This window comes from Zootoca vivipara, chromosome 9 (genome assembly GCF_965207765.1).
Source record: "Zootoca vivipara chromosome 9, rZooViv2.hap1.1, whole genome shotgun sequence".
Taxonomy (NCBI): domain Eukaryota; kingdom Metazoa; phylum Chordata; class Lepidosauria; order Squamata; family Lacertidae; genus Zootoca; species Zootoca vivipara.
Window position 1 is genome coordinate 56,678,818 of NC_142592.1, and position 21,465 is coordinate 56,700,282.

At 45.8% G+C, this 21,465-nt stretch overlaps 1 long non-coding RNA gene across 1 annotated transcript; it reads left to right on the forward strand.

The window, feature by feature from the left end:
* The first annotated feature begins 321 nt into the window (after positions 1-321).
* LOC148684651 (uncharacterized) lies at positions 322-21,127 on the forward strand. Its single transcript, XR_015951766.1, has 4 exons — positions 322-461; positions 4,595-4,717; positions 9,100-9,344; positions 19,837-21,127. It is a non-coding gene; the product is annotated as an uncharacterized LOC148684651 (long non-coding RNA).
* The last annotated feature ends 338 nt before the right edge of the window (positions 21,128-21,465 follow it).

A 21,465-nucleotide genomic window follows, 5' to 3' on the forward strand; every position in this document is an offset into this window, starting at 1 on the left:
TTACTCACTGGAAAGTGCGAGGTATTGCAGCCTACATTTATATCCCGCCTGGTTGACCATCACTGACTAGAATCCCACCGCAGTGGGTATGTAATGTGGGTCTGTGCACAACTTCCAGGAGGCCTACCTGTATATAAGTCCCACCACACAGAGAAGATGGATATTTTGCTGGTCTCTTATGGACATGTCGGGAGCTTTCATTATACCTTAAAAAACAAAAACAAGCCTTCATTGTAGCCGGTTGGCTTAATGCTCCAGTTGAAGATCTACAGTCCCATTCCAGATTTCTATTTATGCTTCTCTGGTATTTATTGAGCATATACTGTTTGTACAGTTGGCTTCTTTGTAAATTTCCATTTGTCTGGCAGAGATACGGTCAAGGAAAAAGGAAAACATCCAAGGGATATCCTACTGGTGTGCCGCTGCTTCATGGAAATGTACAACTAGGGTGTAACAACCAGGTATGAGCAGGGCCTAATGTTATTGCAACCCATCCACTTAATTTATTCCACCATTCTTGAGGATCCATCAATCACAATGAGACTTGGTTACCTTCCTGAAAGACTGCTCCAACACGATATCTTTCAAAAGCCCTACAAGGCTTTTTTTAATATTAAAAAATAGTGCTGGTTTTCAGCTGTTAAGCAGGAAAGATATCTGAGTAGTTGCTGCATTGATTTTAATGTGGACCAGAGCTCTTGAGATTGGCTGGGCCAATCCAATGATCAAACAAAGAAGTACTTGTGATGCCTGCTGATAATTTGGCTTATTTCATTCTTTTCTGCCTCCTCCAAAATCCACTTAATTTTTTTTTAAAAAAAATAAACACAAACACAGAATAGAAGCACTGTAAAAGAAATATAAGGTACATACAGGAGATAACCCTATGCTTTTGTACTCGGGAAGTAAGTCCAATTCCATTAAATGCAGCTTACTCTCAGGTAAGAGTGCATTGGCTCTCAGCCTTTGAAGAAAACCTAAGGGCCAGGGGTGCTGGGAGTTACAGTCTAAGGCAGGCACCCCCAAAATCGGCCCTCCAGATGTTTTGGGACTACAACTCCCATCATCCCTGACCACTGGTCCTGTTAGCTAGGGATGATGGGAGTTGTAGCCCCAAAACATCTGGAGGGCCGAGTTTGGGGATGCCTGGTCTAAGGAATACCTCACAGGTTCCCCTCCTCTGCATTAGACCTTTGCCTTTTCCACAGCCCAATAGGTCTTAATGGCCAAAAGAACAGCAAACCTATCTCGTCTGAGGGCTGATGTCAACAGGCATCTGAATTAAATGACTAACACCCATTAAGTATATATCTTTTGAAGCCAGATGTTGATGGACTCCATCTCCCATCATTCCCCGACTACTTGCCATAGTGGATGGGGATGACAGAAGTTGGAGTCCAACCACTTCTGGAGGGCCACAGGGTCCCCCCAGGACCTGCTCTAAGCCTTGATAGTGAGGGGGTCCATGCATGATTGTGTGCAGGCACTTGCCTTGCCCAACAACTCCAGCAAGGAAGGTTTCCCGGCTGCTGCTTTTTGCTTGAACTTTGTCACATCCTTTCCTTCTGTCCTCTCCGGCAGCAGCTGTTTCTCCCCGAGTGACTCAGCCGATTCCTTTCATCTGACAGCCAGTGGGAAACTGGCAGGAGAAGCATCTTGCATGTTGGTGGGAAGAGCAGAGCGAAGGAATGGGGCCTGGTGCTGAGTCAGCATCAGCAGAGACAGCTGGGAAGCCTAGGTCTAGAAAAGGGGTGCTGAATGGGCCTCACAGGACCCCAGAAAGCAAGGGGAAACCAGCATAGAATAGCCGGAGCCTAAAGAGCATGAGCCCTTCCTCTTGTTTCTCCTCCACATCCAACACCACCCCAGATCAGATCCTGCTAAGCCTGGTCTCTCTGTCCCTGATCCTGAAAATATTGCTCACTCGCAGCAGGCCTACAGGTTTATCTATGACCAGACAGCCTCGTATTTATTGGCATCACCTACCTATCCATTTTGAAGGAAATCAGCCCCGGGTGCTCACTGGAAGGATAGATCCTGAAGCTGAGGCTCCAATACTTTGGCCACCTCATGAGAAGAGAAGACTCCCTGGAAAAGACCCTGATGTTGGGAAAGATGGAGGACACAAGGAGAAGGGGACGACAGAGGACGAGATGGTTGGACAGTGTTCTCGAAGCTACCAACATGAGTTTGAACCAAACTGCAGGAGGCAGTGGAAGACAGGAGTGCCTGGCGTGCTCTGGTCCATGGGGTCACGAGGAGTCGGACACGACTAAACGACTAAACAACAACAACCACCAGACTTGACCCTGCAAGCAGAACCTGGCTGTAACAGCACTTGTTTCAGATTCCCAACTATTCCCACTGTTCAGGGGCACAGTGCAGGAGGAAGAACATAGGAATTGTGGCTTGTAGCTGTTAACAGACTTTTCCTCCACAAATTTGTCTCTAATAACATAACAGATCTGGCACCAGCACCCAGCATGGTCCACCATTTTGAACTGGTGCTCCAATCAGAACCAGGGAGCCACCATTTAAGTTCCCACACTGCTCCTGAAGTAGTATTAGTTTGAATACAGTGGTACCTCTACTTACAAATAACTCTACTTATGAATTTTTCTACTTACAAATGGAGCTCTGTCCGCCATCTTGGATGCAGTTTAGATAGGATTTTTTCTATTTACGAATTTTTAGATAGGGTTACTTCAACTTACGAATTTTTTCTCCCAATGCATTCCTATGGGATTCGACTTACAATTTTTTTCGACTTACAAATGTGTGTTTGGAACGCATTAAATTCGTAAGTAGAGGTACCACTGTAATTGTGGATAATTTCCAGGCCTCCTAGCACTTGGCTCAGCCAGGAAAGAGTTGCAGGACCCAGTGGCAGAGGAGTTGGGGGTTAGAGGGCATTTTGCTCATGTTCACTTGCAAATAAGTCACACAGAGTGAAATGGGAATTATTCTTATTGCTTCCTTTAGGGGGGGGGGGAGAGGCTTCATGTCATGGGCTAGCTGGATGCAAAAGAGTGGTGGGAGACAGCAGCCGGGGAATCCCCCTAGGGGAACCCCCAGGGGAAGAAGGCTCTGAGCCATGGAATTGAGGGTGAGACAACAACTAGTGGTCAGAGGGGGAAGGAGGAGGGGTCAGCAGCAGAAGAGGTGACAGGATTTAGTGAACCAGAAGAAGCTGTGGCAGAGAGCATTCAGACTCTGAGGCTGAAGCAGGGGCTGGAGGGGGGGAGGCAAAAGGCAGAATGGAGACGGGCCGTTGAAGAATCCAGGGAGTCTCCCCTCCTGCTGCAACCAGCTCCTCTCTTCCCTGGTCCCCTAGACTTGCTCTCAGAGAAATGAAACGGGCACAGCACAGAGTGGTTGTAGACAGACACAGCCTGAGAAAGACCCAGGAGAGGAGGAGTCCTAGTGGGCACTGGGAAGGCAGGGACCTTCAGTCCTTGCAACTGCTTCATTGGGGCAAGAACTCCTGGAAAACGTTGCTGAGACCCCTAGGCAGGAGCTGTGTTTGTTTTCCTTGAAGAGTTCGCTTCATTGGCCTTGGGTGAGTCATTGCTTTGTTGATGACCTGCACCTAGCTCCAGCCCTGATACTGTAGCTCAGTGGTCCTCAACCTTGGGCCTCCAGATGTTTTTGGCCTACAACTCCCATGATCCCTAGCCAGCAGGACCAGTGGTCAGGGATGATGGGAATTGTAGTCTCAAAACATCTGGAGGCCCAAGGTTGAGGACCACTGCAGTGTAGCTCACTGGGAGAACATCTACCTTGCATGCTGAATGCTGCAGGTTCCGTCCTTGGCAGCATCTCTTGGTAAGGCAAATGTTCCCAGCCGAAACCTTGGAGAGCCTCTGTAAGTCAATGTGAATGAGATTGAGCTGCATGGGTCAGCTTCCTAGGCTCCTAATGGAATAAGACTGGAGAGGTCTCCCAGCTCTTTGAGTCTTTTAAATTTCCAGTTACATGTGTTTTAATTATAGATGTGCATGCTTCAGGCAAGCAGCAGGTATGTTTTCTTAGAAATCTTAGTAATAATATGGTATTCATTCAAAACTGCGGCCTGCGCCATGGAAACATCCAGGGCAATTGCACATTCAAATGTGCAAGAAATCTCTCCCCCTGCCCCAGGAAATTAAAACAGAATGGTTAGATCTATGACTGATATCCATGAAGAATCCTTTTGACTAGTGTCTAGATTTCAGCTGCATCATCCAGCCTCAGCTAACCACCAAAAATGTCTATCCTCCTTCCTCTTCCTGCTTACCCCTCTTAACCCCAGAGCACTTTTTAGTAAATCAAAGAGGGCTGGGGGTGGGGAACCCCTGTCCCATGGATTTTACAGTCACTGCAAATATTTATTTTAAACCTATAAGGATATCTCACCTTTCTGCTAAACTGCACTCGAGGCAACTAAGTAAAAGTGATAAGCTTCCCCACCCCAAGATAAACACATTCCTTTCCCCCATTTTGAAATCAAACTCATTCCGCACATCTGATTTTTACAAACCTCAAAAGGACCACCTGGCTATCTTTGCAGGGGCAGCCAATTATAATAGCAAAAATAACCTATTTTATTCCACAGAGAGTGAGATGTGATTTGCCGAATACCTCCAGCTTGAGCTGAATAATTGTAAAAAAAAGAATAAGCAACAAGACTTTATGAACAGGAGTTTGAAGGGATTGCAGGGGCAGGGAAACCAAACAGGTAAAGACATTCCTGCCCCCACTCTGGTGTGTATGCTACCTGAAGTGCAGTGGTGGGAAATGACCTTGCTGTTTTTAAGCCACTAATGTGCAATTGTGCATGTAGCCTAACTTGGATAATGGGAATGTTGGAGACTTCCGCGGGGAGGAACATGGCAGGCTGGATGTCTTCTGGCAGAATGAAAAGCATGCTCTAATTCAGGCATAGGCAAACTTCGGCCCTCCAGATGTTTGGGACTACAATTCCCATCATCCCTGACCACTCTTCCTGTTAGCTAGGGATGATGGGAATTGTAGTCCCAAACATCTGGAGGGCTGGATTTTGCCTATGGCCTGCTCTAATTGTTTGAACAAAGAAATGTTTAAATGATCAAGGGAGTTCTGAGTACTAAGAATTCTTATTTCCTTTGTTTTTAATTCTCTGTTTTCCTGGCGAAATTGTTTCCTTGAAATTGAAAGTAATTGTGCTACTTCATATTGCCTCTTTGGGAAATGAATGTGTTCTGATACGAGATAATATTGTGAAGATCTTATGGTGGAGACTCAATTTTTAATAAGACCAAGAACATTCAGTATCGCAAATACATTTTTGGACATTCCATTCACTGCTGGCAGCATTCAGCAATTGTGATTTTATAAATAATAAAAGGACGAAATGGAAAGTGGAATTAAAGAGGGCACAGAAACTTGGAGGAGTGGAATGAAGCCAAGGATGGAGGGATGAATAATTATGAATCATAGAATCTTTCCTCTTTTTTCTCTGTTATTGTTTTTATTTAGAATAGTTTCTTTTATCTTATTGTATTATGAAAAAGCTTTAATAAAATCTTATTTAAATAGAAAAGAAGATGGGGGTGATGGTTAGTGTATGGCCCCCCTTTTAAAAATAAGCCTACTTAATTGGAAGCTTACTCTTATTTCATTCCATCTTGACATGCTAACCCTCTCTGTTTCCTTTTTAAAGATAATCGCCACCCTGCCTCCTTTAGTAAATTATCTGTTCATCTTTACTTGGTCTTGGCATTGATGCAGATGTAGATTTGCATCTACAAATGGGAACTGGAATTTCTCTGAATGCTTAATGGACTGATATCCACAAAGCACTTAAGACAAAGTTCCTAACAGATTGCCTATGGAAGCTTCCAGCCTAAGGGGTTCAGGGGTTCAGACTTGGGAGCCTCCCTATCCCCTCTTACAATATTTGTCTGCAGTTCATATTTTGGAAATCTCTAAGTACGAAAGAGGGCACTTGTCCATATTTCCCAAACTGCTAGCCTGAACAAACCTCAATTAGGGCTGCCTTCATTTATATATTTTTTTCAAATGTGTTCGGTGGAGGGGGGAGGCCAGGAGGACTCTTGAAGGAAGCCAAAAGCAACAGCAAGTCTGCTTCATTTTTTTTTTTTTTTGGGTAAGGAACTAATAAGTTGTTTTGTGGAAATATGCTTAGTATTGCTATTTTGGTGGGCCATCATCACAGTGAAAACTGAAATCGCTGAGACAGAGGCTTTAATGATAATTAGGCATAATAAACAGACTCCAGGGCGTGCCTGCTCCCATATGGCACACATGCATATCCATGCAGTATGTGCTTAGGAAACCCTATTTCAAATGCCACGACTCTCTGAAGTGCAGCTACTGAATGCAAGGAGCAAGGGCTTCTTCGTAACGCAGCGGGTCTCCTGGATTTAGAGGAGTGGTCCCAGAGAGCCATGATGCCGCATTGCCCTTGTCAGTGGGCCTTCTCCTGGGGAGTGAGTTCTCAGCAGATTCCTAACCATGCCGACTCTTGGTGCTATCACTGATATCGGTCAAGTCTGCTTCAGATTCTTCCCCAGCCCTAGTGCCAAGGTGGTAGAATGGACTGTATCACTTCAGGTGATAATAATAACAATAACAATAACAATAACAATAATAATAATAATTTATTATTATTATTTATACCCTGCCCATCTAGCTGGGTTTCCCCAGCCACTCTGGGCGGCTTCCAACAGAAAAATAAAACACAGTAATCTATTAAACATTAAAAGCCTCCCTGAACAGGGCTGCCATCAGATGTCTTCTAAAAGTCTGGTAGTTGTTTTCCTCTTTGACATCTGTTGGGAGGGCGTTCCACAGGGCAGGCGCCACCACCGAGAAGGCCCTCTGCCTAGTTCCCTGCAACTTGGCTTCTCGCAACGAGGGAACCACCAGAAGGCCCTTGGTGCTGGACCTCAGTGTCCGGGCAGAACGATGGGGGTGGAGACGCTCCTTCAGGTATACTGGACCGAGGCCATTTAGGGCTTTAAAGGTCAGCGCCAACACTTTGAATTGTGCTCAGAAACGTACTGGTGTGCAGCAGTCACATTTTTGAAGGCTCTCCGACACTGAAAAATTCATTGCAGCGAAAAAACTCACTGCACAGCTGGCAAAGGGTGGATTGGACAGGACTTTTCTCCATGCTAGCTTCATTTCTAGATGCAGGGTGTTCTCTTTCCCAGTTTCTGGGAACTACAGGAGGTGGGGCGCATATTCAGGTCTAGCTTGTCGGCTTCTCACAAGGATCTTGTTGAAAAAAGGCTGCTGGCGTACAATGGGCCTTATGTTCTTAGGCTGCACATTTTTTGACACCCCATGTGTCAGAGGGCCTTTCTACAGGGAACCCCCCCCCCTTGCTGACCAGTACTTCGCCCAGTGAGAGCAGCAGCAGTGGGTCAGGTGAGGGGAATCAGGAAGTTAGCGGGATGGAGGTGTCAGGGCTCAGCGATGTTGGAGAGCCCTTGCGCTGCCTGGATCAAAATGTGGAGGGGAACAGGCAGCCCCTTCCGGCACCCGAATTAAGGCGTGCCACCAAACGTAAGGGCGGGAGAAGGCGTTTCAGGGTGCCCAAGCTCTTCTGCTGGTCCCGCAGCCGGAAACGTCCCCTCCCGGATTCTGCGAGTGACTGAAAGGTCATGTTTTCTGCTATATCTGCACTGTAAATACCATGCACAATAAAACTCTTAAAGACAGAGCGGACTTGGGCATCTTTACTCAAGAGTAGCTGCAACAACACCCTTACACCATGAAAATGGGCCATCATGAACTCATTCATGATGAGTTCTCTCTTTCTCTCCATAACATTGGTGCTTCTGTTCTGATGCAGGCAAATTTTGTCTCTTGCTGACAAAATTTGCCTGCTGTGTTGACCTCAGTTCAAGTGTTCTGTCTTAACCGGTTTGCAGGCTGTGTTTTTAAAAGTCCCATTTGATTATTATTTTTGCAAGCTTGTGGAGATGGAGATGTGTGGGTCTGATTCTCCTTTCACCAGTGTTTCTTTTCTGCGATTGCTCTTTCTCTCCCTTAATTCCTGCAGGAGTCTTTCTCTCTAATGAACATTCCTAAGGAAATCTAGAAGAAGAAGAAGAAGAAGAAGAAGAAGAAGAAGAAGAAGAAGAAGAAGAAGAAGAAGAAGAAGAAGAAGAAGAAGAAGAAGAAAGAAAGAAAGAAAGAAAGAAAGAAAGAAAGAAAGAAAGAAAGAAAGAAAGAAAGAAAGAAAGAAAGAAAGAAAGAAAGAAAGAAAGAAAGAAAGAAAGAAAGAAAGAAACCCTAGACTGGATTTGAATGTTTGAAGCATATATGTTAACACCCATCTTTTTCTGTTACTGTTCAGAAGCCAAAAATACATTCTTTCTTTAGAAAATAAGGAACACAAGGGCACTAGATCACAGCTCTTTAAATGCAATTAATCTTCACAGAGGCCTTCATCAAGGACTAGATCTATGAGTCTTTTGGCTCTAGGCAGACAGACAGCTGGGACAGAATCCATTCAGGAGAAAAGAAACTTCTGCTCAGGCTGCTCGTCTTAATTAAACAGGGAGTTCAAAATGAAATCTGGTAGTCAGGCAGAAGCCGAATCCTTGAGGACTTCAAGAATTTTCGCCCATTCAAATGCATTTCTGTACTGCCTTCCCGCCAACGCACATGCGGTGACTCAGAATTTAAAAGAAGCGTGTGCAGTTTTTTTAACAAACCCTAAGAGAAGGGACAGGAGGGATGGTGAAAACAAGCCAGTTTGGTCCATGGCCACTGCAGGAGGCAGAACTGGGAGGGCAGGAGCCATGTGGCAGTTAACATAAGAAGAGCCTGCTGGATCAGGCCAATGGCCCATCTAATCCAGCATCCTGTTCTCACAGAGGCCTACCAGATGCTTGTGGGGAAACCTGAGCACAAGAGTGCCCTCTCCACTCCTGTAGTTTCCAGTAGCCGCCAAAGAAGAGAGCTCAGCGTATCACCTCTTTCTCTGATGCAGCCAGGTGGAATGGCTGCTAATGGGCGCCATTTTGGAAGGGGAACTGGGATGCTGCTGGGCACAGATTTGCGCGGCATCTGCACATCCTAATTTGCATGTATATTTCCCTCTAGGAAATCCAGGTGATGGGTAGATGGCCACCTTTCCCGCACTGAACCCAGCTGCCCTATAAGCAAAGAAGATTAAAACAACAGCAGCAACAAGGAAGTAAGGGGCAAGAGACCCCTCTGCCAAAAAAACCTGGAGTTTGCCCCCCTCCTTGCTAACACCACCCCCAGAGAGCAGGATCCCAATGGCTGTTGGTTCCAACCAGGCTGACGGAAATGGCTTCTCTATGTCACCTCTCCCTCCTTTGCTGGTAGGTGGAATGCAAGTTCTTCTCACTTCGGAGGATGTGCTAGCATTTAGTGCTGCTCCATGGCCATACCTCATATAGAAAGAGCTGCAAAACTCAAATCTGGAGTATGTGCAGAGGGGAGAGTAGCCGTCACCCCAGGCAGTGTAGCCTGTCTGACCTAAAGAGACTTTGCTGTATATGGATTCAATGGTGCCACTATTAACTACCATAAAGTCCTAGACCAACGCCCCAGTCACTGTGTCATATAAGAACACCAGAAGAGTGGTGTTGGATCAGACCGAGCATTGTATTATCACAGTGGCCAACCAGATGCCTATGGCAGGGGTGATTAGGCTGTGGTCCTCTAGATGCTATTGGGCTGTACCTCCTGGCATCCCTGACCATCAACCCTTCTGAATAGCAGCCCACCAATGTCTGGAGGGCTGCAGGCTAGCCATCCCTGGCCTATGAGAAGCTCGCAAGCACGACATGAGCGCAGTGGGATTCAATCCATACCACCCAACCTTTCTCCAAAAAAAATCGGGATGTCCTAAGGAAAAGCGGGACATTCCAGGATCAAATCAGAAACTGGGATGGTTTCTGTACATCAGGAACTGTCCCAGGAAAACAGGGACACTTGGAGGGTCTGGCCAGAACCAGGAACTGGTTTTCAGAGACTGGCTCTATTGCTCCTTGGCGGTGTAGTTATAGCTTGCCGGATCAGATACTACAAACCACAATTAGTCTCCAAACCAGCACTGGAATCCCATTTAAAATGATGGCTTGCAGTTCCGGTCTGGAGGCAAGCTGTAGTTACCGAGAACTAGGGAAAGAATTGGGAGTGTATGAGGAGAGAGCTCCAAGCTTTTTCATGCTGGGCAGACCACAACCTCTACATCAGGCATCCCCAAACTGCGGCCCTCCAGATGTTTTGTCCTACAACTTCCATGATCCCTAGCTAACAGGACCAGTGGTCAGGGAAGATGGGAATTGTAGTCCAAAACATCTGGAGGGCCGAAGTTTGGGGATGCCTGCTCTACATTGTGATGTCCGAACTGGGCCTACAGCTTTCGACAGCTTGCATTAAAATATCCCTGTGCATGGGAAGGGCTTTCTTTCATCTGAAGATGTTCTAGGCTTTGCTTCCTGCTGCCTCCTGACCAACAGCTGTAGCCATACATGAATAATCTTGGTGCAGCCCAGCAGAGCTGTTAATGCCGTCTGGCTATGCATGTGGTTTATGGCAGAGTGTCAAGGTGGTGAGCATATTTAAGCCAGATGTGTGATGGCTGTGAAATGCGATAGCCACAGTGTCCCTCTACTGCATCGGAGGAAAGTCGGTGCCATATTTTGTTCTTTGAGGGTGGGAGGGAGGCGTGATTCCAAATTTCATTTGAAAGCTTTCGAGGCCAGACGGGCTAATTTTCCAATGCATTATTTGGACATTTGGAGAAATGTTATTTCAACCTAGCAAATGTTTGCATGACTAAGGCCAATGTTAATGCTTTATTTTATAGCAGGGCTGTCAGACTCAAATGGGGTGGAGGCCTAAACTCCCCAACCAGCAGAGAAGGCCCAACATTTCCCACCAAAACACCCTTGCTGGTTTTTATTAGGAAAGATAAGTCTTCTTTGTCTTCTAGGAGAGGGTCCTTAGCTCAGTGGTAGAGCAGGTGCTTTGCATGCAGAAGGTTCTGTGTCAAATTCTTGGCATCTCCAGTTGGAAGCAGCAGATGAGATAGGACGGCTCTTTGAGATTAGACAACTGGGCCAACAGATTAGACAACTGGGCCAAAGCAAACAAGATGAATTTTAACAAGGAGAAATGTAAAGTACTACACTTGGGCAAAAAAATTGAAAGGCACAAATACAGGATGGGAGACACCTGGCTTGAGAGCAGTACATGTGAAAAGGATCTAGGAGTCTTGGTAGACCACAAACTTGACAAGAGTCAACAGTGTGTTGCAGCAGCTAAAAAAGCCAATGCAATTCTGGGCTGCATCAATAGGAGTATAGCATCTAGATCAAGGGAAGTAATGGTACCACTGTATTCTGCTCTGGTCAGACCTCCCCTGGAGTACTGTGTCCAGTTCTGGGCACCACAGATCAAGAAGGATACAGACAAGCTGGAACGTGTCCAAAAGAGGGCAACCAAAATGGTCAAAGGCTTGGAAACGGCGCCTTATGAGGAATGGCTTAGGGAGCTGGGTATGTTTAGCCTGGAGAAGAGAAGGTTAAGGGGTGATATGATAGCCATGTTCAAATATATGAAAGGATGTCATATAGAGGAGGGAGAAAGATTGTTTTCTGCTGCTCCAGAGAAGCGGACACGGAGCAATGGATTCAAACTACAAGAAAGAAGATTCCACCTAAACATTAGGAAGAACTTCCTGACAGTAAGAGCTGTTCGGCAGTGGAATTTGCTACCAAGGAGTGTGGTGGAGTCTCCTTCTTTGGAGGTCTTTAAGCAGAGGCTTGACAGGCATATGTCAAGAATGCTTTGATGGTGTTTCCTGCTTGGCAGGGGGTTGGACTGGATGGCCCTTGTGGTCTCTTCCAACTCTATGATTCTATGATTCCCCCTGAGATCTAAAATGGGTAAGAGGAACCAGCCAAGATCTAGAATACTGTGGCGTTAAACCTGTGAGGGAGGGGAGCTGTACTATTTCAGAGTGCAGACCACTCATTTCTGTACATGCCTACTCATTAATAAGCCCCAGGGACTTCATTGGGGCTTACTCTCAGGTAAGTGAGCTGAGCACTCCATCCTTAATGCTCCCCCGAATGCACAAATCAACACCGCAAATGCTGAACACAGAAAACTAGCATTTTAGGGAGAAGTGTTTCAGCCTAGACTCCCACACCATACTAGACTCCCATAATTTGCTAGTTTGTTGAGTGCAGGGAAAGCTTTTGAGTTTTGTTTGTTTTGCATGCAGGGCTGTTCGGTTGTGTGGCCTCTCTTCTGAAGTCTAAAATGGCACTGCCCCCCCCCCCCAGACACAGGTTTATTACCTCAGCGAGAATATGGTAACAGACCTCATACACATTTAAGATGCTGGCAATCCAATCATATAGTTGAGGAGAGGGTGGGGGAAGCAGGATGAATTAATGATCGCAAATGCCGTAGAAAATACAGCAAGGCATAGTCAAAACGCCCTGTTACATGAGCCTGCTGTTTAATCCAAAGGGCTGGTGGGAACTTCTGCGAACAATGGCTTCATTATTTATGGCTGTTTTTGTGTGGTTGGAGCGTTAATCCTTGCTTTGGGGCACAGACAGGGGTCATGGATGTCATAATTTTATTAAAATAAATGGGGGACGAAGGGTGGGGGAACAATAGGTCTGGAGTGGTAAGTTGCTCCTGAGCAGTTAAAAACTGTCTGAAAAACCTTTGGCATGGGGTCCACCTACTTGCCCAGTAAAGATAACCAGGCATTTCCTGTCCAGGCAGAACACAACCAAGCCCTTTTAGAAACACTCGGGAAAGGCTGGGCCAACTGAAGAAACTCAATAAACTGATGGGCAGTAGTTGGAAGGAGATAATTTGCAAGGAAGGCATGGAGGAAAACTATATATAATATGCAGAGTTAGAAGAAAAAAGTGTGAAGTGCTTTTGAGTTAAAACTATTGAAGGGCAATAAAGGTAAAGGGACCCCTGACCATTAGGTCCAGTCGTGACCGACTCTGGGGTTGCGCGCTCATCTCGCATTATTGGCCGAGGGAGCCGGCGTATAGCTTCCAGGTCACGTGGCCAGCATGACAAAGCCACTTCTGGCGAACCAGCGCAACACACGGAAACGCTGTTTACCTTCCCGCTGTAGCAGTTCCTATTTATCTACTTGCATTTTGACGTGCTTTCGAACTGCTAGGTTGGCAGGAGCTGGGACCGAGCAATGGGAGCTCACCCCGTCACAGGGATTCGAACCGCTGACCTTCTGATCAGCAAGCCCTAGGCTCAGTGGTTTAACCCACAGCGCCACCTGGGTCCCATTGAAGGGCAATAGCCCTTCCCAAAACCCAAACCAACACTTACCCAGTCATTTTTAAATGTGCTATAATTTAGTGAGCTTAAACTTGTGTTTTTCTTTTTTAAAAATATAAATGGCATGATTGATACAACTTATGGTCCATTTATTTTAGTCACTCCTCCTTATGAGGCTTCCTGCTTAGGCAGAACTTGTTCCAGTTTAAAACCCTGATAGTTAATTTCGTGGCTTCCCATTTGTTTCTGATGCTGCTCTGCCTAACATGTTGATGGTTCCCCCCTCCCCCTGACTTTATTTTCATTTTTTAAACATTGTTTTAATTGAACTGCGTTGCTTTCATGTAATGTGAAAGTTCTTCAGGGTGGGAAGGCCAGGATAAAAATATTCTCATAAATAGCAAATGAAATAATCTGCACAAAAGTCTTTGGAAGACCTGAAACTTCTCTCTATTAATTGCATCTTGCCATTTCAGTAAGTAGCTCGCTGTAGCTTGCACTGGGTTATTACACTTTATTTTATAACTGTCCTATGAAGCAACATTGCTGAAAGGTACAAATCTGTCTAAGAATGCCCAGTGAGTTGTATGGTTGAGTGGACATTTGAACCCACATCCAAGTTTCAGCACATTAAAGATGACCAACTTTTTAAACTTTGGAAGTTGTGTGCTATATCAGTAGGCACAGTTGCCTCAGGGCGGACTGAGCACAATTCCAATTCTGCAAATAAATTCCTGAGCTACCTTCATTATGTGTCTGTCTGCCCCACTGTTTTGCACCTGGCACGGGTTGTTGGGTTTGGGGGTTGTTGCAAAAAAACAGAGCAGATCCTTCAAGCCTGAAGTCTGCCCACCTCAGGCATAGAAGAGGGAATTGCAGGAGATGTCTCTGGCAGGCCATGCCAGCCACCCACCCCCTCACCTCTTTCCTTTCTTTTTTCCTTTCCAGCTAACACTTAATTTTGCACAGCGACTGAACATGCTCAGTTTTCATCAGAGTTTTGCCCATTAGGGTTTTATCCGTATGTGCGTTTTTGATTTATTGTAGTTTAACAAACCATGGGGTTCCTCTTAATATGCTGGTATGTCTTCTTATTTCTCATTTACCACATTTTGGCTCCATTTCCATTGGCTCTTATCAGCTCCCGCCCCCCCGCCGCCGCATCACAGTTTGCTATTAGAATACTGTAAATCAAACCATAGTTTATATGAAGTGTGCCTGGGTTCCCAGCAGGTGGCACTGGTTCTTCCTTCTTCTTTTTTAACCATAGACACGTTACAGAGTTTGAATATTGCAAACCTTTCTCAGAGCTTCATGAACCAAGTTGTTCATTTTCAGCAGTGTACGTGATCACTTCCAACTTCTGCTCCAAACTGTTACCCCTTCTCTTCAGCCATGCCTTGGATAGCAACTTTTTCTTGCATAGTTAAAAATAGACAGTGGGGGAACAGAGAGAAACAGCTGGCAGCTTGGGGGGATAGATCTGTTCTTCAGAACTTCCCATCTAGGGTCCCTAGAAAGTGGACACACTTTCATTGTTTATATGAAGCTATAAAAGGCTGTTGCCACTTGGCTATGCTCAGAGGCAGTAAAGGTTCTGAATACCAGTTGCTGGAAACTCTGGGAAGGGAGATGGCTCTTGTTCTCAGGTCCAGTTTGTGAGAACAGGATACTAGACTAGATGAGCCATTGGCCTGATCCTGCAGTCTCTTCTTGGGCTCTTACGTTACCTGTGTGACTTTGTGAAACGCCGCCCAAATGTATTGTGTAGCATAGCAATAAAATTTGAAAGCTGAAACGAAAAAAGTACTACGGTTCGAAGGGAAACCAGAGTAAAATACAAACATGGTTCTGAGCAATGGTCCTGACATATTGTGCTGATGCAAGATGACAAAGCAACTTCTTGGTTTTTCCGCTTCATTTTATGACTTGGAACAAACTTTGTGACGGGCACTCGGATCCTGCATCTCCCATGTAGAAGATGTCCAGTGTAACAAGGGTTCCAAGACCATTAGAGACAGTTTTGCTGGTCCCAGCTGGATTTTAATTCTCCTCCGTGGCTGCCAGAGCAAGAGACGCTAAAGCCATAAAAATGCATTTTTATTTCTCCTCTCTGTCATGTAGATATACAGATAAGATATATATTACACATGCATAAGTGGTGTAACTGTTGGAACTGGTAGGGTGGAAGACAGGGAGCCAAACAGTAGGTGGCACCAGAGCCAGTGACAGGAATAGCCCACTAATTCTAGTTTTATCCCCATCCCCCTTCCTGCTAAGTTCTACAAGGGCAACAAACAATATAAGTAAGGAGGAAGAAGCAAATAGCCACTGCCCCCTGGACTGGTTGCAAGTAAGAAGGCAGGCAGGTGGGGGGTGGCCAAGAGCAAACTGAGGTTGATGGTCCAATGGACCAGCCTCCATCGAATAAAAATACTCTATAGCACATGGATATGCATTATGGTACTTGTGTGACCCCTCTTTGAGTTGAGAGTGTATGCATACTGTGGCTGCATACATACCATGATGAATCTAAAAAAACCCATGACTTTCCACAGAGAATCCTGGGAATTGTCATTTACCCCTCACAGAGCTTCAGTTCCCAGCAGCCTTTGCAAACTACAGCTCCCAGGCTTCCTTGAGGAAAGCCATGTTTTTTAGATTTACAGTGTGTACCATAGCTGCCAAGTTTTCCCTTTTCTCGCGAGGAAGCCTATTCAGCATAAGGGAATTTCCCTTAAAAAAGGGGAGAACTTGGCAGCTATGGTGTGTACACATCCTGTGACACAGGGTACACATGAGCGCTTGCCATGTGGCAACTGCCTTTTATAAGGCATACACTGGTATCAATTCTCACTGGGCTGTCTCTGTACATGTTGTGCTGTCTGAGTCGGTACACAAGCTGAAGCCAAGCCAGCCAGCCAGCCAGCCAGGTCTCCAGAGCATCAAGACTGTAATTGTTCCAGTAAAGCCAGTGCAATGCCTGCTTATTTCCTTCTTGGGTATTGTTCTTAAGGTGTTGGAGCAGACCCGAAGTCGGGGTGAGCACTGTGTTGGCTAATGACCTGAGACATCAAGGGGGCCTATTGCCAGCCCTGGGTTGTTCTGACCCAGCATTCCTCTTCACGGTAAAGGTAAAGGGACCCCTGACCATTAGGTCCAGTTGCAGACGACTCTGGGGTTGCGGCGCTCATCTCGCTTTACAGGTGGAGGAAGTGGGCGCTTGTCTGCAGACAGTTTTTCCAGGTCGTGGCCAGCATGACTAAGGCACTTCTGCTGCAATGGAACACCAAAACCAGAGCAGCACATGGAAATGCCATTTACCTTCCCACTGGAGCGGTACCTTTTTATCGACTTGCACTTTGACGTGCTTTCAAACTGCTAGGTTGGCAGGAGCAGGGACCGAGCAGCGGGAGCTCACCCTGTTGCGGGCATTTGAACCGCCGACCTCCTGACTGGCAAGCCCGAGAGGCTTAGTGGTTTAGAGCACAGCGCCACCCTCACCCCTTAGCATTCCTCTTAGGACTGGGCTAAGTTGCCATTTTCATTTCCCCCGCCATGCCTCTGGCAGGGATTTAAGATGGCAGGTAACAGGGCTTGCCAGCTAGGCTGCATGTCACGAACTGAAAGGACAACAGAGAGGAGGAAGAGCATCCTGGCAAGGGGGTTAGCCAGGATTGGGACACACCGGGGCAAGCCGGAGATGGGGAAGGAGATGTTGGTGTAGGAAGTACTCCTGGGGTGACACAGAATGACGAGGGGATGGGGGTCAGTGTACAGGAACCAGATCAGCAGGACCCATCCCCATGAACATGGTGCGCTCTGAGGTGCAGGGAGCTTCAGGAGCCAGAGGCAGGCAAGGACCCACAGCCCAGCTCCTTAGCTGTCCAGGTGGGGCTGGCTAGCTCTGGGAAGAGAGGTGTGATTCCTCAGCTGGAGTTGGCTCAGAACAGGTGAGGGTCACATGCTTCATCAAGCCCAGGTGCTGCAATCAGCATGCAAAGGGCAGCACAGCTGAGGTGCTGTGTCTGCTCAATGTAGGTGGACCTCAGCAACATTGGAGGCTCCATGTTCTCTGCAGGACTGTGCTTGTTTTGGACTTTGGACATGTGGATTGACCCTGGACTGGGGACTTGACATACTGACCTGCCACCAGGTAGGCCAGGGGTTCAGGGCACCTTATTATTATTATTATTATTATTGTTGTTGTTGTTGTTGTTGTTGTTGTTGTTGTTGTTGTTGTTGTTGCTGCTGGGTCTTCCTGCTGTTGCCCAAGGTAAGGGGACAGTGAAGGAAGGGGTCTTTCCTAGAAGGAGGTGCCAAACCTGACATGAGTCCTGTATAGGAGGGTGAAAAGCAAGGAAGTGTCAGACGCTACAGGGGTCAAACGGGGGGGGGGGGGTCTGGTTCCCTTTGCCACCAGAGTTTATGGTGATAGCAGGGTCCTGCTTAGAGGCAATTCCTGTCAGTATTAGGGTGGCCATGTGCCCTGCTTTGAAGGCTTTTGGAGGTAAAAAATGAAACCTTAAAAAAAATGGATCTGCCAGTACTCAATTCTTGTTAAAAGTCTTGAGTTTGCTTTTAAAAAGTGAACGCTAAAAGTCATGAGCTGGTTTTGAGATGTTTATAGCACTGATTTTTTGTGGTGGTGTTATTGATATTCAACTTGCAGGGGTGGCCAACTCCCAAGATACTGCGATCTACCTCATAGAGTTAAAAACTGGCAGTGATCTACCCCCTTTTTGGGGTTCAGGTCAAAGTTGTTGAGCTTTTCATAGGAAGGAAAGCCCTGTTTTTTTGGAGGTGCAGGCCAACACTGTTGAACTTTTTTTAGGGGAGCCAAAGTTGTTAAGGTAACGGTGAAATATCAGGAACATCAATATTATTGATGTTGCTGATATTTCACTGTTACTTTAAATTGTCTTCTGTGATTTGTAATGATGTGATTTATTTACGTTTTTATGTAAGCTGCTCGGAGGTGACTCGCACAAAAAGTGGGATATAACCCCATTAAATAGCACTACTCCTAGTGCGCTGTGGGTGCCAGCACAAAATGGCTACCTTGCCCCCACCCCAAAGCACTGTGTGTGTCTGTCTGTCTGAAGGCCAGAATCTGCCAACTTCCAGGAATCATGTGACACCTGACCTGAGGACCAAGCTAGTGCCACTGTGTGCAATAAAGTGTTGCAGCAAGATTCAAACCACCAGATTCTTCCTCTGTACTTCTAGGACTTCATTTCTCAACAGCCCTTGAACCTTGCTAAGGGCTCAGACATGGAGATGATGATGCATGTTTGGGTTGGGGACAGGGGGGCCAACTTGAATAAAATATTGGAGGGGGAGGACACAGGTAATTTCCACCTTGCATAATCGATCACAAGACATGGCACACACCATTTGAATGGCAATGCCCATCAATTTTGGGGGCCCTGGCACCCTCAGATATTTTATTGGGGTGCCAAAGGAACTAGGAGTTGGCTCCTATGGTAGTCCTAGGCTTGTTGCTAGACAAAGAGAGACTGTGGGAAAAGCCCTTGTTTGTATGAAGCATTTTTCATGATGAGGAAGTAGTTTCAGTGTGTGGTTGGTCTCATCTGTTGTTAGAAATCCTTACCATTTATGAATTTTCTAGCTCTGTACCAACTCCTGTTTAGGCTGTAGGCTGAACTAATAAACATTAGAAATACGGAACTCTCAGGAATCAAAAGAAATTCTCTGTCTGGATCTAGAATTTAACAGTTGCCACTGCCACTGAAAAATATCTTTATTAGCCCGTGAAAATGAAGAACGTACTTTGGGGAAGCTGCATGTGTAGTTGCCCGACAGCTAGAACAGTCTGTTTTTCAGTAAGCGCATCGGTGAGCAATGTTTAAATATTACCAAAAAGAAAAGGAAAAGGCGGGGTGGGGGAGAGGGGGAAAGTACTGGCAACAAAGACACAGCTTATCATTTGCAACTCTAAAAAGAAGCCTGCAGCTATACAAATCTGGAAATAATATAAACGTAACTCACAGGACTGTTGCTTTGGTTTTCGAGAAGCTTACTTTAAAGCTGGTATGTAGGCTTGCTGAGAGACTGAGCGGTTGGCAAAGATGCTAGCAATTCATGGAATGTGTCTTTGGAGAGGATTAAAGGCAAAACATGCTCCTTTTTCTTTAAAAAAGAGAGAAGTTAGTTTTGAGGTAGGAATATAGCTTTTACGGGCGAACATGAAGCCTTAAAACATTCAGAACTTAAAGCTTTTAAAGCAATGCGATTGATTTAAAGCCCTCCTCCTCCCCGACATCCAGCCCTTTTGGATAGGATTGAATTCCATCCTGACTTGGTGAAGTTTGTTCCAATGCAAAGTCCAGGGAAAGGGCAGAAGGGTTAAAGATGTGTTGGCTAATTGTGAACCAGTTCTAAATCTGTACTCGTCTTTTCTGTGGCTTGTCCACAATTGAACCAGCAGCACTTTCAATATGAAAAATCCCCAAAGAGGCTGAGCACTCATCCTGTGCCTTTTTCTCCTTTTCTGGAACCTGGCAGCCTTCCCCCTCAAGTCCTGGTGAAGAATGACTGAAGGCGGAGATGGAGGTCAATGAGGATCTTCCTTTCGACCTTCCAGGGAAATCTGGACTTTGCCCACTTCATTTTGTGTCTGTGACTGTATTAATTCAGTCTGTCTATGTTGACCTCATCGGCTAATTAGACAGCATTTTCCGACAACCTTAATCAGAAACAACATTTACAATCTATCATTCTAATTTCCCAGCTTGCAAGGAAATTAATTTAATTGACTACAGAGTTGGGGGGGCGATGTTTGTTAGGGTGCTGGTGGTTTTGTTGAGTCTACGTATTTATTTAAGGCTGAGAATTGATTAAAGGCTTTTTACCACCTCCTCTAGTTGATTACTTTGATTTAGCTGATAGGGTACAGTTCTGTGCTGACGTACCTGAGAGTAGGCACCACTGAAGCCAGTGGGACTTATTTCATGGCAAACATGCATAGGACTGTGCAGAAAACCAATTTTTAAGGATTCAAATAGGAAGAACCCTCAATTTACCACCCCATAGAGTTCTTTTAAAGAGCTTCAAATACAGGGCAGCACTTACCTGTATATGGGGAAGGGTTGAAGCTCAGTGGTAACTAAAACGATTAGCGTGCAAAAGCCTCTCACTTCAATCCCTGGTGGTTGAAGGAAGGACTAGAAATTATTTCTTCCTGAAATCCTAAAGAGCTGTTGTCAATAGACAGGAGGGATGTCAGAGAATTCTGGGAGCAGAAATGGCTGGAGTTCCAGAACTCAGGAATGGAATTTATTTTAGTGAATACAAGTGATGTTCATTATTATTATCTTGTCTGCAGAACTTACGTAAATCTTCAAAAATGTATTATAAACACTGACAACTGGGAAACACTGGCCTGCGAGCGCTCCAGTTGGAGAACAGCCTTTACCAAAGGTGTCATGGGCTTTGAAGAAACTCGATCTCAGGACGCAAGGGAGAAACGTGCTAAGAGGAAGGCACTCTTGGCAAATCCACACTGTGATCAACTCCCCCCTGGAAACCATTGTCCCCACTGTGGAAGGATGTGTGGATCCAGAATTGGCCTCCACAGTCACTTACAGACCCATTGTTAAAATCGTGTTTATGGAAGACAATCTTACTCGGCTACGAGTGATAAGAAGAAGAAGAAGAAGAAGAAGAAGAAGAAGAAGAAGAAGAAGAAGAAGAAGAAGAAGAAGAAATTGCAGTATTTTCTGCATTGTTTTTGCTGTTTCCCATGACATCAAATATTCAAAGCTTCCCAATACAGGGCTGCCTTCAGATGTCTTCTAAAATTTGTGTGGTTCTTTATCTCCTTGACATCTGATGGGAGGGCATTCCAGAAGGCCCTCAGAGCTGGACCTCAGTGTCTGGGCTGGATGATGGGAGTGGAAACGCTCCTTTAGGTCTACAGGGCTGAGGTCGTTTAGGGTTTTAAAGGTCAGCACCAACACTTTAAAACTCAGAAACGTACTGGGAGCCAGTGAAGATCATTTGGGCCTTCTGGACAGGAAATAGTATAAAAGGCTTCCAACTAAGCTTTGCTCAAGCAGCAAGATCTTGCTGAGCTCTGGCACATTTTCCTCTATCCTTGGTTATTATCAGAGTTCAGGAACTTGGGGAAAAAAC